The sequence below is a fragment of the Sylvia atricapilla genome, chromosome 1 (genome assembly GCF_009819655.1).
Source record: "Sylvia atricapilla isolate bSylAtr1 chromosome 1, bSylAtr1.pri, whole genome shotgun sequence".
NCBI lineage: Eukaryota > Metazoa > Chordata > Aves > Passeriformes > Sylviidae > Sylvia > Sylvia atricapilla.
Window position 1 is genome coordinate 76,307,671 of NC_089140.1, and position 17,618 is coordinate 76,325,288.

The window sequence follows — 17,618 nt, forward strand, 5'->3', positions numbered from 1 at the left end:
AGTATTGCAGTTGCTGATACTTTTGAGAGTAACTGCAATTAAAGCATAAAACCATGAAATATATGTATGACAGCTGGATTTTGTAGAGGAAAAACATGTTTTTCTGAACTACTGGGATCATTAGAAAAGTCTTTAAGGAGAAGCATCACAGAAAAATCTGTACTGATCAGAATTTTAGGAAAAGAATTAGTGCATTTGGAACAGAGGACAGAGATAATGTTTGCAAATTGTAGACAATGCATAGATCTGTTGCACCCATGAACTAGAAACTTACTAAGCATAATGTGAATAATATTATCTTACCTTGGACATGAGCAATTAATGTGTGGCTGCATCCCAGAAAGCAAACTGTATCTTGAACCGAATCAAAAGAAGTGTGCCCAAAAGGTGTGGGAGGTGATTCTGCTCCTCTGCTCTAATGAGGCCCCAGGTGGAATATTGTATCCAGGACTGGAGTCTTCAACATAAGTGCAGGAGCCTGCTGGAGAGAGTTCAGAGGAGGACTATGAAGACAATTAGAGTGTTGGAGAACCTTTCCTATGAGGAAAAGCTGAGAGAATTGAGATATTTTAGCCTGGAGAAGAGAATGCTCTGGGGGGACATTACAGCAGTCTTTCAGTTTTTGAATGGGGCCCACAAGAAAGGTAGAGAGAAACTATTTAAAAGGACATGTAGTGATAGAACAAGGGGTAATGTCCTTAAAGTGAAAGATGGTAGGTTTAGATTAGTTATTAGGAAGGAATCCTTTACTGAAAGTAGTGAGACACAGGAACATGTTCTCCCAGAGAAGCTGTGGAATGCCCCAAGTGTCCCGAAGTGTCTGAGGCTATGGCAAGGCAGTTGCAACTGGATGACCTTTAAGGTTCCTTCTAAACCAAACCATTCTACAATTCCATAATTAAACAGTTAACTCCCAAAGCAGTTAACATAAACAAAACTGATGTAATTACCTGAAACATAGTAAAGGTAATCTAGGGAGAAATCTGTCATCTCTTTTTTATTACTAAATTACTAAATTAGGAATAGTCTACAGAGATTATTTGGGTTTGGTGGTTTTTTTTTTTTTTTTTTTTTTTTTTTTTGCACATTATATAGGCAAAGCCCTTGGAAAGATTCTGAAAGGCTAATACCAGAATCCTTCATTGGCTGAGGAATGTGCTTGCCAGCCTGCATTGAGTCTTTCCTTCATATCTTTCTCCTGTGGTATTTTGGCTTCACTGTACAACCAAACATTGTGAATTCAAAGGCTTTGTATTATTCTACATAATTTACCCGTTCCATGGTTTAGCTGTTATGCTACTGGCAAGATGTGGCATGTATTATAACAAGATTTGAGGTCATGTAAATAACTGTTTTCAAGGAAGTGATTAAGTGCATATCTATTTCAAAAAAGAAACTTCCAACTTAGATCTTATTGATAAATGTTTATAGACTTGTTGCTCCTGATAATTATATTTTGTTATTTTCCTCTGCCTATGAGTGCAATATAATTTTCTTTTTCTAAACTTTTTATTCTATTTCCTAGCAAATCCAAAATAACAATAATAAATTTAGCCACAAATGAACATTATTTATGTTTATATAAGCCTGCCATTGGTGCATGGTGGTAAAGCTCCACTACAGATTATATAATACATAGGTTCAAGACATTTAAATTATTAAATGTGTCATTCTGCCCATACTTCACTTTTTATATAATATTGGATTTTGTTTTGTAGAGACCTATGACACACAAATCCATGAAGACCAACACATAAGTGTGGTGCTTGAACTGGAAGTACTGAGAACTGACATGTGGAATTGTTGTCTTGTAAAAGGTTATATATACCTCATTGTACATTAGTTTTTGTGTCAATCATCCTCAAACATTACCATAAGACCTAAAAACATAAAGCAAGAAAACAAAGGATGCCTTCACAGGCATTTGTCTCTGAGAGATCACTGGGAGTGTGCAGCATTTTTTAAATATTTAGAAAAAATTAAGTGATAAATGTTTTAATGTTGCCAGTTTATCCTGAGATATTCTTGGGATATACTATGTTGCCTCTGAAAAATCATTGCCTGTAAATCTTCGTCCACATAGTTCAGCAAATCTATTGAGAACAACTTTTCTGTCCATGGCAAAATCTCCAGGAAGTGCTGGAGTTTCACATTGCTTTATGAGAAATATCATCATTTGAAGTATTTTTTTTTAAAAAACAAGAAACTACATAGAGGTGTCCCTAGCTGTCCAGTAAAAACTACCACTCTGTTAATCATGCATACATGAGTCACATATTTCTTCACTAGAATTTAGACATATGAACCAGGTTAGGCACAGTTTTAAAATATGGTATCTTTTTAATGCAGGTTGCTCATGTTCAGTCACAACAGACTGAATTTCAGATACTAAGTTTTGTACCTCTAACAATGCCACTGCCACCTCAAGCTTCAGGTTACAACCCTTATACATAACACCACAATGGGTTGACATATGAAACGGAGTTTAAGAAATTGGGGATGATGGAGGGGGGAAACAAAACAAAAGAAGCCAAACACTTCAGATTCAACTTAGATTGGAGTTGGTCATAAATAACTATCAAATATGACTTAAAATTTGTTAGCAGATTGTTAAGGAAAACACGATGAAGCCAAAATTTTCCCCGGAAACTCTTCTTTAAATTACAGCTCTGCATTCAGGCCCAGATTTCTGCAAAACTGAATACAAATAAATGCTGATTGCAAGACTGGTAGAATTAAAATGAATCTATTGTACATTAAATAATTGGGATGATGATGACACTTAGTAGATAGTGACTTCTTCTGTGCCTGTCATTTATTCCAAATTCTTATTAAGCAGATGGAAACTTTATACTAGTGAACTAAGAAAAGTATATCTCAGAGCTTTTTGATTAAAACTAATTGAAAATGAAACAATTTGTTGCACATGTGTGGCAGATTTCTCCCTTTATAGCTGCTGACACACAAGATTATTATTTGAAAAGACTTGCCTCTCCATGAGTTACAAGCAGAAAAGCAATATTATCTAGGGGAGAAATTCTGGTTGGATAAACAGTTAAATTTGCTGTGGATTAATTCCTTATCTATGCCTAGGCCAAATCAAAAGTTCATAGAATCACAGAATGTCTTGAATTGGAAGGGACTGTAAAGATTATATACTTCCAATACCTCTGCCATGGGCAGAGACACCTTTCACTATACCAGGTTGCTCAGAGGCCATGCTATCTGACCTTGAAAATTTTCATGGTACAGCATCCACAACTTCTCTGGGCAATTCCTTCCAGTGCCTCATCACTCTCACAGTGAAGAATTTCTTCCTAATACCTAATCTAACCTGGCACTCCTTCAGTTTAAAGCCATTTCCCCTTGTAATTTGACCAGATGCTCTTGTAAATAGTGTGTCTCCATCTTTCTTGTAGGCCCCCTTCAGGAAATTGAAAGCTGCTATAAGGTCTCCTTTAAGCCTTCTCTTCTCCAGGCTGAAAAATCCCAACTCTCTCAGCTTGTCTTCATAAAAGAGAGGTGTTTCAGCCCTTTGATCATCTTTGTGGCTCTCCTCTGCATGCACTCCAAAAGGTCCACGTCCTTCCTTTGTTGGGACCACTAGACCTCAATGCCATATTCCAGGGGGGATCTCATGAGAGAATAGTAGAGGGAGAGAATCATCTCCCTCGACCTGCTGGTCACACTTCTTTTCAGCAGCCCAAGATACAGTTGTTTATTTTTAATTTGTCAGAGCATAATTTACAGAGGATCTGCTCCATTGTCTTGCCAGGAACAAAGATGAGACTTATAGGCCTGTAGTTTCATGGGTCTTTCTCCTTTCCCTTTCTAAAAACACCTTTTTCACAAGGTGGGAACTTTGTTTTACTGTCACAACTTCTCAAATATGATGAATAGTAGCTTAGCAATTTTCTCCTCTAGTTCCCTCAGGATCTATGGGTACATCTCATGAAATTCCATGGACTTGTGCACCTTCTGTTTCCTTAGAGGGTCCCAAAACTGATCTCCTACAGCAGGTGGTTCTTCATTCTCTCAGTCCCTGCCTTTGCCTTCTGGGACTTGAGTGGCATGGCTGGAGCATTGCCAAGGAAGACAGAGACAAAGAAGTTCATGATTACTTCAGACTTCTTCATATCTCAGGTAATCAAGCATTCTACTTCCATCAGGTGAGGGGGCACATTTCCCTGGTCTTCTTATTATCACCGATGTATCTATAGAATTTTTTTATGTTGTCCTTGACATCCTTGGAAAGATTTAATTCCAGTAGTGCTTCAGCTTTCCTAATCAGATCCTGGTTGTTCTTATTCTTTCCAGGCTATCTGTCCTTGCTTCCACCCCTGTAGGCTTTCCTTTTGTGAGTTTGTCTAGGAGTTCCTTACATATCCATGCAGGCCTTATGGTGGCTTTGCTTGATTGACTTCTTCATCATGAGCTTGGAGGAGGTGGTCTTTAAATATTAAACATTTTTTGTTGTGCTCTTCTTCCCTCCAGGGTTTTATCCCATGGTACTCAGAGAGCAGAGCCCTGAACAGGCCACAGACTACGCTCCTAAGTCCAGCATAATGAGCTGTGAACCCTCCTTGCTGCCCTAAGGATCTGAGCACCATTCCATGATCACTATAGCCTTTGAGCTGCCCTGGAGTTTGCAATCCTCACCAGCCTCTCCTTGTATTCCAGCACTTCTCATTGGTTTCTTTATTATCTGGAGAAGTAATTTATCCTCAGTGCATTCCAAGAACCTCCCAGCTTCCTTATGCCATGTGCCTCCAACAGATAATTTGGTTGTGTAAATTCCCCATGTCGACCAGGGGGACCAGGTGAACATGAGGCTGCTCCTGTCACTCTATAGAGGGCCTCATCCACTTAGCCATCCTGACAGGGAGCCTGTAGTGCTTCCCCACCATAATGTCACCTGTCCCTGCTCTTACTTTAATCCTGACTGTTAAGATCTAGGCTGGCTCCTTATCTACATCCAAGTGGAGCTCCATGCATTCTGATCACTCATTGACAGAGGGCAACACTACCTCTTCATCTCCCCTGCCTGTCCTTCCTGAAAAGCTGGTGTTCTTCCATTCCAGTATTGCAGTAACAGGAGCCACCCAGCCATGTCTCTGTCAATAAGATCATAGCCCTGTAGGTGTGTGCCTTTCTCTAACTTGCTCTGCTTGTGCCTTGTGTTGCATGCTTTTGCATAGAAGCCTTGAGTTGTGACCACAGTGAAGTGACTTCTGGATGAAATAGCAGGAATTCCTTTGTTTTGCAGACAAATATTAAGTGTTGGCCACTTCCTGTGAGAAGTCAACGATTGCAGGTAAATTTAAGAGAGGCTCCCTATCAACCTCGGCATGCTTGTGCTGTCTGTAGGCTTTAAGTTCTAGGAATATAGCTGGTCAGGACAGCTAACAAATAAGGTGTAGCATAGTCATCCCAGAAACTCTCCAATACACCATTGAATATAGTAATGCTACCTAGCACATTACTAATTCAACTCATAAATCACAAGGACTGCTCTTTGCAGGCATGATTAAATCAGAATTTCACCGAAGGAAAGAAAAAGATAAAAAGGGAAATTAGTAGACCAATACATAATTACTCAATCCATAATGTACAACAGCAAAATTTACTTAGAATTGTTTAAAAAGTATTTAAATACTGCTGTACTCTATCCTGCATCTTGCCCAGCAGCAAAATCTTTCTACAGTGCAGGAAGAACAGCCATTTCTGCTCCACTACCTCATCTGCCTGATCACCGCTAATCACTAGTTGCTAATGGTGGTTACTTTTGGGTTTTAGTAACAGTAAACAGCATAGAAAACATAGTTGCCGCCCATGTTTTTTTGGGTTTTTTTTAATGGCTCACATCTTCTGCCCCCAAAATCAAAGAATTCATGGTTTTAACCTCCTTTTTATACTAATTAGTGTAATTTGGGTACGTTTCAGCTCAGGCATGCTTAGATATATTTTCCCCAATTTTACATACTGCCCAAGATAGATATTGTCCTGTACTTGATGGCAGACCTACTTTTTAAATAGAAATTTATGGTGCATGTAACAGACGTTCAGTGTTAATTGAGCAGGTTTAAGGCCTATACTCTTGTTCACTTCCATTTATTTCTCATCCAGGTTTGAAAAATATTCCTTTCCTCCTTAGCAGTCAAGGGATTAATTTTTAAACACTCCACTACTAGGCTTACTAATACCAAGAAAATACGCATTGTGAGTTTGCAGTGAACATTCAAGTCAGTGGTGTTAATTGTCTTGTGGTTATGGAGGAAACTAAGGTGCTTACCAAACCTGAAGTATATTTAGGTCCCTAAATTGATTCTTTGAAGGGAAAAGGAAAAAAAGGAAAAACAAACCAAACCAAAACAATAACAGCAAAAACCACCAAAAACAGTCCAGTAAAGATTTGGCTGTTTGTTTAGGCCAGAAAAGTTTTGGAAGTCTTTATTTCTTTGCATCTTGTGTCCTCTTTTGCTCCATATCACTGTACCTTATTTCTTAAAGTTGTGGATATTTTGAGAATTACTTTATTAATACTGCAAATAAATTAAAGTGTAAAGAAATGGGAGCAATATAAACATCTAAAAGGATTAGAGACTTGTACAAACTCATTAATGAATCTTGTGCTTAAACTAGCAATGACTTGGTTGGTAACCCATTACTGTCAGTGCTTTAAGCAATAAAATAATAGTGTGTGTCTTAAAAATCAATATCAGGTTACCAGGAGAAAGTAGTAGTGCCTTGAAATACTGCAAGGCAATCCTGTCATGCACACGATTGACCTTGACAGTTCTGTGGGTTCAGGAGAAAAGCATGAAACTGTCTTCCTCTGCTAAACATCTTTAGCATTAGGCACTGTATGCAGTGAGTGTGTAAAGCTAAATTATGTGTCATACTATTTTTTTTCTCTAAAAAATGCAGCCAGAAGAAGTGGATTTAGATATCTTGTAAGCAGTTCTCTTAAAAAAAAGTATTTACTAAACTAGGGAAAATATATCTGTTCACTGAAATACTTACTTTTAAAATATTTTATGTTGTTCAAATAATTTGAATGCTAAAAATCCCAAGATGATGTGTCTAAACAAAATGCATGATAAAACTAGAGATTTATGTACTAGTGCAGAGCTAACCTTCAACACTCTTATGTAATTCTAGTCTGGATGCAAGCAGAGCAGTTCAGGCCTATGTATGATTTCACATATGAAGAACAATCTTCTGTATATACCCTTTTAGTAGTTTCGTTGCTCTTTCTATTTTTTCTCTCCTTTTTCCTTGACCATGAACAAAACCTCAGAGTTTATCTTCACCCATTGCTGTTGTTTCAACACTTTCTCAAGAATTTGACTTGGACTTACTGAATATCCATATTGAACAAAAAAAAGAAAAAAAAAGTCTGATTGAGTCAAGCCAACTTTTGGGGATGGTTTTAAGGCATTAAATTTCTCATGGTAAAGCTGAAATATATTCTGGAAATGTGAAAAACAGATAATATATAAGTATTTCAATTTTCTTGGTATTAATTTAAAACATGTTAGATACATCCCAAATATATATATTACTCACTTTAAAATTTCTATGACTGATTTGTTTTTATTATATTCAGACTGAGGAGGAAGACATATTGTCTTGCTGCAGAGAAAGAAAGAAAACAAAAAATCTCTAATTTAAAAAAAAAAAAAGAGGAATTACATTTTTATCTATAAATATAGCATATCTATAAATCTATATCTCTATAAATAAGCATAATCTATAAATGTATATGCTTTTCAGCTATTCTTGTTAGCCTATATTTGCCCAATGAAATATTGCAAGACACTCCAGATAAATGCCACAATGCACAAAGTAAAAACAAAGGCTGTGAGAAAGTAGTATTGAGACATTTTGAAAATGACAGCTGTCTGTCCTAAGAAGAATATGTGTGAATGTTCCTTTATCTTTTACAGAAACTGAAACACCTGGCAAATAAAAACCTACCTGAGATATGTACAAATAGTTACAGGCACTGAAATTATTTCTCAAAGTAACACAGTACATTGATAATCTTAAAAACTACAAAATTAACAGTATGCCAAAAATGATGAGGGTAAGTTTGATGAGCAACAGCTATTGGCAGCTGAAGACAAATACAAGATTTATACATATGCAAAACTTATTTTGGAAGGTTATGTTGTATGCCAGGATGTCAAAAATGACAAAGCACAGATCTAAATTTAGTGAGAGCCTGCCATTTGATTTTAGTGAGTAAGACAACAGGGTATGGTGTTTCAACACTGTGGATCTGTAGGGATTAATCTTAAAATCTGGTTTGGCATGTTTTTCCTTCTGTAATGTTGTTATCAGAATGCTGGAAAAAAAATAAATTAATTTTTCTTTTTAGTAAAACATAAAGCTTTGAGGAACCAATATTTCATTTTGCAACTTCTCTGCAGTGTGATGAGCATTTTAAATAAGCACCAAAAAGACGGAAAAATATCCAGACACATCTGAAATTAAGCCTTGCATGATGCCTCATTTCAGATGTCATTATTACCAATGAGAAAAAAAGAAAAGAGATAAGTAAGAGCCAAGTCTGGAATCTGAAACATGCACCAAATGTAATTTATGTTTACCAAAACCCAAGCTTACCATAAATAGAATTTTGCTGACTAATACCATTAATAAATATATGTTAATATGTTTTTGGGATCCTAAATTGAACTAAGAATATCTTTAAAAAAAAATGTTGCATCAATAAAAGCTAATATAGGCACATTTCCTTTCTTCATTAAAAAGAGAGTCTGAATTATTATTTTTGGGTTAGTAAAAAGAAATTAGTATTATGTTAGCTATCTTTCTACAAAGAAAATAAACACAAGATAATAATTAAACATAATTCTAGTTTAGATTCTCTTGAACAACTTTGAAAATCTAAAGGGAAAAATATGTATCAGTAGCTACACAAAAAATTTTCTCTTGTTTTTGGATAGCAATGACCCTAAAATTGCAGTATATTGAAGCAAAAGTCTTAAATTAAAATTGCATTAGAAAATATATAGATGAAGAAATCTACTGCCTTAATATTTCAGGAAAAAATCAGAATTAATTCTAGACAGACCACAATTGTTAAAAGAATTATATTTGTTTAGAAATGTGCTGACTTCAACGGAAGTTGATTTGAAACAGAAATTAACATGCTGAGTACAAGGAAGATAAGCAGGAGGTAGATGAAAATGCAAGAAATTATCCAAATCAGGAAATGAATTAGAAAATGAGACATTAATGATTTCCCATCTAGTAGATAATCAGTTGTTGCAGTGACACCTGCAAAAATAAAGTCTGATGAGAACTACATCTATCAAACATGTCTTCCTTATACTCCTAATATTTCATATTTGGTTTGAGAGACATGCTCGTTATTTAATGCTTATGTGCATCTTTACTTAGTTCTACGGAAAAAAATTGTATTTTTACATTAGCAGCAAGGAGAACCTGTACATGTAATTAAAAATATGAAGTTTAAATATTAAAAGGTAAAGATTAAAGGTACAGCAGAAAAGTGATGTTAGCTGTTTTCAGTTTTTTGTCCTTTGTTCTTGACTTCGCTTGGAGGGCAAGTGATAAAAAAAATTAGGACAAATCCCTCCTTGCTCTGTACATACCTGAGATCCCTTGCTGATATTTAGAATGAATTCACCTTCTCTTTTAAATTTTCCCAGTGTTTCTTTTGTTTTTAATTTCACTTAGGTATTTAAATAAGTTTTCTGTGTTCATGATGTTTTTACGTATCATCATAGACTATAAAACAGTCGCCCCAAAAAGCACAGCTTAATGTAAACATTTTATGTATTTATTTAGGCATTGTACAAAAGAAAAACACACAGCCTTTCATTTTAATAGTTGACATTTAACATGTACTTTATCAGCCTGCAGTCATCAGTGAGTACCCAAGAGTAACCACAGAATCAATTTCTTTTGATTGTTTAACTTTAAAAAAAATATCTGCATAATGTTTCAATGTGAAGAAAGATACTGAAACTTTCATAGAGTTTTGAGGCTGAATGCTCCTACCTTCAGTGACTCAAGGACAACTGCAGGCCCACAGTTTTGTAGGACTGCAAACCTGCAGGTTCTCTCATATTTCTTTACATCAGTAATGAGTGGTGTCATTGAAAGTTTTCCCCTATATTTTCTTGCTGCTGGAAACATTTATATTAGCAGAGTATCTGAGGATACAAATAATATTATATGATCCAATAAAACCAGGAATATGTCTAAATTATCACGTAAACCATTACTTTCTTCAATACTTTATTTTGACTGGAAATAAGGTTATTAAATACCATAAACTTGCATTTAGAATCCAATAGCACAATCTATCTCTTCCTATAAGAATTTTACTTGGGAATAAAATTTAAGAGATTGCAGTATTCTTTGGGAACAGGAATCATGAGTAACGCTCAGGACAATAATGGATAATGCAGTGGCATTTCACAAGGCATATACTTCTGCAACATATTGTAGAAATCTAGCCATCATTTAAATTGTAGAGGGATTTGACATAGATTTTAATGTAGTTAGGACTTCAGTTAACACTTTCGAAACATGAAAAAAACATTGTGTTCTTGAACTCAAAACTCCGTATGAAAAACAAAGAATCAGAGGGTATGAAAATAGTTTTTGTCTTGCCAGTACTCAGTGTAAAGTAATTGGCTTTCACCCATGAGAAACTGGATGGTAGGTAGAGAGAAAGAGATCTGTGTAGAGAAGAAGGAAATAAATTTAATGAGGTGTTCAACTAAAGGAATGGTATTCTAAGCCACAAAAAGAAACGTTAAAATAGCAGGCATAAAAAAGGAGCTGAAAATAAAGAACGCTTGGACATACTTATCCTCCAAAACAAACCATGGGAAAGTTTGCACATATTTAATGAAACATATAAACGTGTTTTAGTCACTATTCTGCTATATTAAGAACAGATTAACTGAAGTTCAAGAAAAACAGAAACTAAAAGAGAAAAACAATCCTTATATAATAAGTATCTATACTAAGTTTTATACTAAATTTGCTGATGATCCTAAATTAAGAGAAGCTGTTAACTCACTTGAAGGTGGAGAGGCTGTGCAGAGAGACCTGGACAAACTGGAGGGCTGGGCAAACACCAACTATAGAAAGTTTAATAAAAACAAGTGCTGGGTTCTGTGCATGGGATGATGCAACTCTGGATGTACAGACTGACTGGGGAAGGAGAGGCTGAAGAAATCAGTGCTGCACAAAGGGACCTGTGGATCCCGGTCCATGGCAAGTTGAACACAAGTCATTAGTGCCCTGGCAGCCAGGAGGGCCAACCCTGTCCTGGGGGCATCAGGCCCAGCATGGCCAGCTGGGCAAGGGAGGGGATTGTCCCCTCTGCTCTGAGCTGGGGCAGCCTCACCTTGAGTGCTGAGGCGAGTTCTGGGAGCTACATTGTTTTTTGAAGAGTTTATTGAACTGTAAAACAATTTTGAAATTAGTCATAATTCTTCATTTTAATCAGAAAAGGTTGCAGGAATTTGGCATCTCTGTGACAAGATGTAAACAGAAAACTTAGTCTTTAAAGACCTTTAGGAATAAGATCAAAGGTACTTAGTTGCATGGGTAGAAACCCTGATTATTCTTTCCATCTTCTCAAGGAAGAGTTTAAATATTGTTGATAGTCTACTTTGCCAATGCGGTATGATTGCAAAAGACATGGATTTAACAGAAAAAATCCCGGGTTGGGTTTTCTCATGCGAGATTTAGCTGGTTAAGAGTCTTTTTCCCTCTGAAGGCCCTGAGCCAGACTCGAGAATGAAACGGAGTCTTCAAGCTCTTGTTTCTTTGTTTCTCGCATTGTTTATTAGTTCTTATCTTAAAATGTTCTCTGTGCCAGGCCAAGGTGTTCTGCTACTCAGACACAGGATGACTCCTCCCTCAGTGGGACGTTGCAGCCTCTTTATACAGATAATTACTTGTCTATTATTTACATCTCTATTATTATTTACATCTCCATTAGTTATGTGCCAATGCCTATCCCTTATAATATGACTAACAGGGAGAGATGTATACTAACAGGGTCATCTCTACTCTGACCCAATCCCCTTAAACTACTTTGTGCCACCGTCACAGCAGAAGATGGAGGCCAGGGGAGAAGAAGAAGAACCCAGGGCACTGCCCTAAATCCTTCATCTTGTTCCCCATTCACCTCCATACTAAGAACCCTAAAACAACAAATTTTTTTCACCCTGTGATACGCTATGCTAGTGTTCACTCCTTTGTGGTTTGTAATTCTTCTCTCAGTGTTAGAAGCTTGTTTCCACAGACTGAGATCAAAGTCTGTGTCTCCCTGGGCTCTGTGCCAGGGTCTCCAACCCCCCTGGACTTGCTCTACCCCCCTGTCCAGGATTCAAACCCTCCTGTACAGATCTCAAACCCTCTTGCTCAGGTCTCAAACCTCTCTGCCGAGGTCTGTGACCTTCCAGGGCGTCCAGAGGAATGCCTTGGACTCCAACAAAAAAAGTGACAAAAAAAGTAGTCACTTACACTTATTGTAAGGAACTTATGAGGGCTTTTTTACAAAATATGGATCAAAGCAGGAGCATGTCAAATAGTTTTTAAATTTAAACCTTGAAAAATCTGAGTTTAATATTTTCTATAATGATGCAATACTAAGTAGATTATTTACTTTTTTAGACTTGCAGTTCAGACTAGAATCCTTCACTATTCTTAATATCTTTCACAATGTGAACTTTTTCTGCTTAACAGTAAGTATGTGTTTGAAGGATAGTAAAAATTCAATGTGAAATTCTCTCTGTGTTTCTCTGTTTCTAGTAATTGAATGAACATTTTTTTGAATTTTAATGAACATCAGAATATCAACACACTAACTAGAGTGACTAATAAAAACAACTTTTAAGTAGCTTAAGAGTACCTCCAAGCTTAAGAGTACCTCCAAATTTATGACTATAAAATATAGGGAGTTCTATCTAGAAAAAAGTAGCAACAAATATATATATATATATTTTTAAACTCATTCAGACAAGATGAGGATCATAGGATTGGAAATTAGTCATGTTTTCAACAGAGAGAAAAAAATACCAATCATCATCCATTTTCTAGTTACAAGCTGAAATTCTATAGCAACTTTTTAGAACAGAGGAATACACGCTAAAAAGTTAAAAATATACTGTCAGATTTGAGGACTATATTTTGAAATTTCAGGCAGTGTTTTTTGGTCAATAGGCTTTTCTACAAAAATTGCAATAGATTAAATTACTGTTTAAATTTAAAAGAAGAGAGAGATGGGCAAGGCCATCTTGTCCATTTGTGGAGAATGTTTATAAGACATCAATTTCACCAACAATAGATTAAAAATCTGGTCATCTACTGTAGCTTCATGCTTTGGGTTTAAGTTCACAGAGTTATTTCATTGTAGATGAATTAGGATTTTTGCTGTTGTTTTCAACCATCATGATGAAAGAAAGTCTTGAGCACATGATTACTGCAAAACTCAGGCTCTCTACTTGCAGATAAACTAGGGTCTTTTGTCCCCATGCTGAAGGCAGGCAGCACTGTCCTGATCATCCTTTACGACAGCTTGCAACCACTGCCCTGGGAAGCAGGTTCCAGTTCCCAGTCACTCTCTGGGTGAAAAAACCTTTATCCTGCTATCTGACCGAAACCTTCCATGACACAACTTCAGGCCATTCCCTCAGATCCTGTCTCTGGTCACCACAGAGAAGAGGTCAGTACCTGCCCCTCCTCTTCCTCTCGGGAGAAGTTGTAGCTACCATGAGGTCTCCCCTCAGTCTCCTCTTCTCCGGGCTGAACAGACCAAGTGACCTCAGCTGCTCCTCATATGTCTTCTCCTCAAGGCCCTTCACCTTGAGGAGAAAAAAATTACATAGCCCCCCCTCTTTAAATCTATTAGTATGTGTAAATTAGTCCTTTAGAATGCATACTGATGTACAAATTAATTGATATTTCAAAGACATTTTCTTTAAAATGCGTAATGTTCTGATCTGTGGGGTGCTGTAATTTGAAAGCCAGACAGCTAGAGAGGTGAGTAGCAAGAAATTAAAGTACTACTGACATACAGAAATTCTAATTTTCTACTATTTTTTTCTGGTCTTGTAAAAAAACCGTGATAAATAGCAAACTACATCTACACATATACTACAAGGTAACATAAAAACAAATTAATAATTATTTGAGAAAAAAGCCCAAGTGTGTATTTTGCATTGATATCTTCTTGAAAGCATGTCTTTCCACTGTTCTATCAGAAATTTGTATCACACAACAGATGAAGAGACTGCGCACAATCACTCAGTGGCTTTATCAGGAAAAAAGGGGTTCCAGGGCCATTCTTTCATTCCAGTGTTCGGGAATCCAGATAAAAGCAAATAGTAAAAAATGCTAAATAGTACTAATGACTTAGTATGCAAATATGAAAATAACACTTATAATCAAAGTCAGTGATTTTCATTTGACAGGAAAAGAGCTTTTAGTTGTCTCAATGGGTTCTGATCATATTTTGTCTCAGGAGGATGTACTAATTATGCATTTTACCACCATTCATTTGAGCTAGGAAAGAATTTATCTAAATTGCTATTTGTATTTCCATCTCTGGCCTTCCAAATAACTTGCAAAGACGTGATGCTGCTAGACATTCCTCTTTCAAACAGCTTCAAGGCAAAGGTTATATCTGCCACATAAAACTTGCTGTCATCTTTAGAGCACTCATCAGTTTAGGCTTCACATGTGTTTATTTTTACAGACTCTGCTGTTGCTGCACTCCTCTCTCTGCAGTGCAGCAGCTGTACCCTGGGGTTCAGCCAGCTTCAAACTGCAGAATCTCTCCCTGGCTTCATTCAAGGACAAATATGTTATGAATACTTAAAACTTGTATTGCCCCCATTTCCTACTTCTTATACCTTTTCTGCAACACTCGAACAAAGAACGGGAAAAACTGTTTCAGTGTCTGTTTATGAAAATAGGTCACTGCTTTTCTCTTCAGCCCCATTGTTCTATCAATCAACACCAAAATATTTATCAATGAATTCTTGTGTCAGTACTCTCCCATCAAAGAACTGTGAGAAGACGTACTGTGAGAGTCTAATCCAATTGAAGGGAGCCAAGGAGAGGACACACTACATCTTGAAACTACACAATATATTTAAAAGGCTTTGAAAATCCCTCTACTTTGCTAAGCTCCTGAAGCTAGTTCTGTGACAGTACGAAGTGAAAGATGTTTCTTGTGTTCACAGTCACTAAAAGAATTAATTCAAAAGTAAAAATATTCACCTGCAACTGTAATTCAGAGAGAGATTGCAAGTTCCACTGCCACACTAAAGTAATTTATACTGCATAGTTCACATAAGTCTATGTTTAATACTACCCTCAGAACAGGCTGCGCAGTGCTAATTAAATATGTAAGTTAGATTTTTTTGAATGGGCTTTGCTGCACAAACTGTAACAAACCTACTTCTATAACTGAGTTACTTTTTGCTTTCTGAAAAAAACCATGATGAAGTAGTGACTCCTGAATTTGTGGTGTCCACAATTTCCACAATTCAGTAACCTGGAGGGGTACTATGCATGAGAGGATGCCTAGTAGATAGGTCATGAAAATGTGTTTTGTTTCTTACAGTTAGTATTTAATCTGATGTCAAAAAAAGCTGGAAAATAAAATTCATTTTAATGAAGATGTGGTAGTTCAGGAAATGAAAGCCTAATACATTCCAGACTAGATAAATTAAACAAACCCACCCTGTTAAGTGACATAGCATTCTGGACCCATTTAGCTCACATTTTCTGGGGAGTTATGGTATTTGATTTATTATATGTTTCTGAGGGAGAAGTTGAATTTAGCACAGAATCCAGAATTACTAGAAACACAGAGTGACCATATAGCAACAAAATCATAAATTCTGTTTATATGGTAATTCTTACAAATATTCACTCTGAACTGAAAATTTTTCTCCTTTTTTTCGCCTCTTTTTTTTTTTTTTTTTTTTCTCCTCTTGAAAGAGTGAAGTGGGATTTCTTTATTCTCCTTGATACAGAAGAATGCTCGTTTTAAATATCAAGTACCTCTTCCTTTTCAGGCTGGAGTACATTAGCATTGCTCTAGTGTTCATCATTCTCTCAGAGAAGCCATTAAGAAAACTTCAACATGCTGAAGCTTTTCTTAAACAATCGTCACAACAAAACCCATTCCCATTCCTTTTCTTAAAAACCTGTGAACATTTCTAACTCTCCATTTGTGGATCCTGATGCTACTGTAACCTTTGAAGATGTGTACAATATCTACAGTGCCTGGTCCTTTGATAATTTACTCCAGTGAGTAATGTGGGAAGCATTCTGCCTTCTATGTCTATTATTTTCAGAGAGAATCCTTGATGTCCTCAAGGTCTTTTCATTACAGACTCTCTGCTATTCCCTCTTGCTGCAGTAGATAGTGCAAAAAATTGCCTGATAAAAATATGTGAACTATGCTCCTCCAATAACTGCTCAAGAAACTTAAAAAACTTTAATAAGTCTCACTATCATAACCACACCTTAGGGAGAGTCTGCGAAATTATTTTCAGTTTTCAGAATGTCTTTCCCTGCTGTGCTTTTCCACCTTTCTTTCTTCCTTCATATCACTCACGTAGACATACTCTTTTCAGGAGTTCTTGTCAATATTGCCATGTCACACATTTTTCAGGGAAAAAAAAAAAAAAAAAAAAAAAAGAAAAGAAAAGAAATAGATTCCTATCACTACTTTTGCGACATTTGCCAGAGAAACACATTAAAATGCATTAACCTTTTTTCTATAAGAATAGAATTCTGCAGTGTGAGCTTGTGCATTACTTCCACCTCATCTCTGTCTCCTCTGAAAACTGGCACAATATTATTGCCCTATGTGTAAAGCACTTGGCAAACATTTAACAGGGCTCAATTTTAAGACTGCTATTCTGATCCAATTTTAAGACGAACTCTCTACAGATTTTTTTTTTCCTGAGAATGGAGGAAATATTAAATAATTTCAAAGATACACAGTCAGAGAAATATTTTGAGTAGTCTTACAAGTATGTCATTATTTCTATCCTTCCCAACGTGGACAACATGTGCTTCTTTCACATGACACTTGAAGCACCATCTGCCTAACCATAATCAAATTATTGTAAACTATCATTAGTGTAAAACTATAAAAATTCTCATCATCTCAACAGCAGAAACTTTAACTTTCTTTCTGATTATCTTTTCCCCTTCATTGTATTAATTAAAGGCAGAGAATTATTTTATTGTTTTTAAATTAACTGATCTCTCCCTCCCTCTTCCTCACTCTTGTTCCAGTAAAGAACTGGTATATTTCTAATGTGAAGGTTATTTTAGATTTAGAAAGAAACAAAACCAACCAAACAAACAAACAAAACAACACGCACACAAAACCCCATTACCTTTATTTCTAACAAGTTTTGATATTTTCAATAATCCATGAAATACAGTGTTAAAAGAAAAAGTATTCTGTATTTTTCTAAATGAAAATGAAATCACACTTTTTTCTTATCTCTTCTAATATGTTTAGACATATTTATACCTTTGTTGCTTCCTTTGATTTCAGAAATAGGACT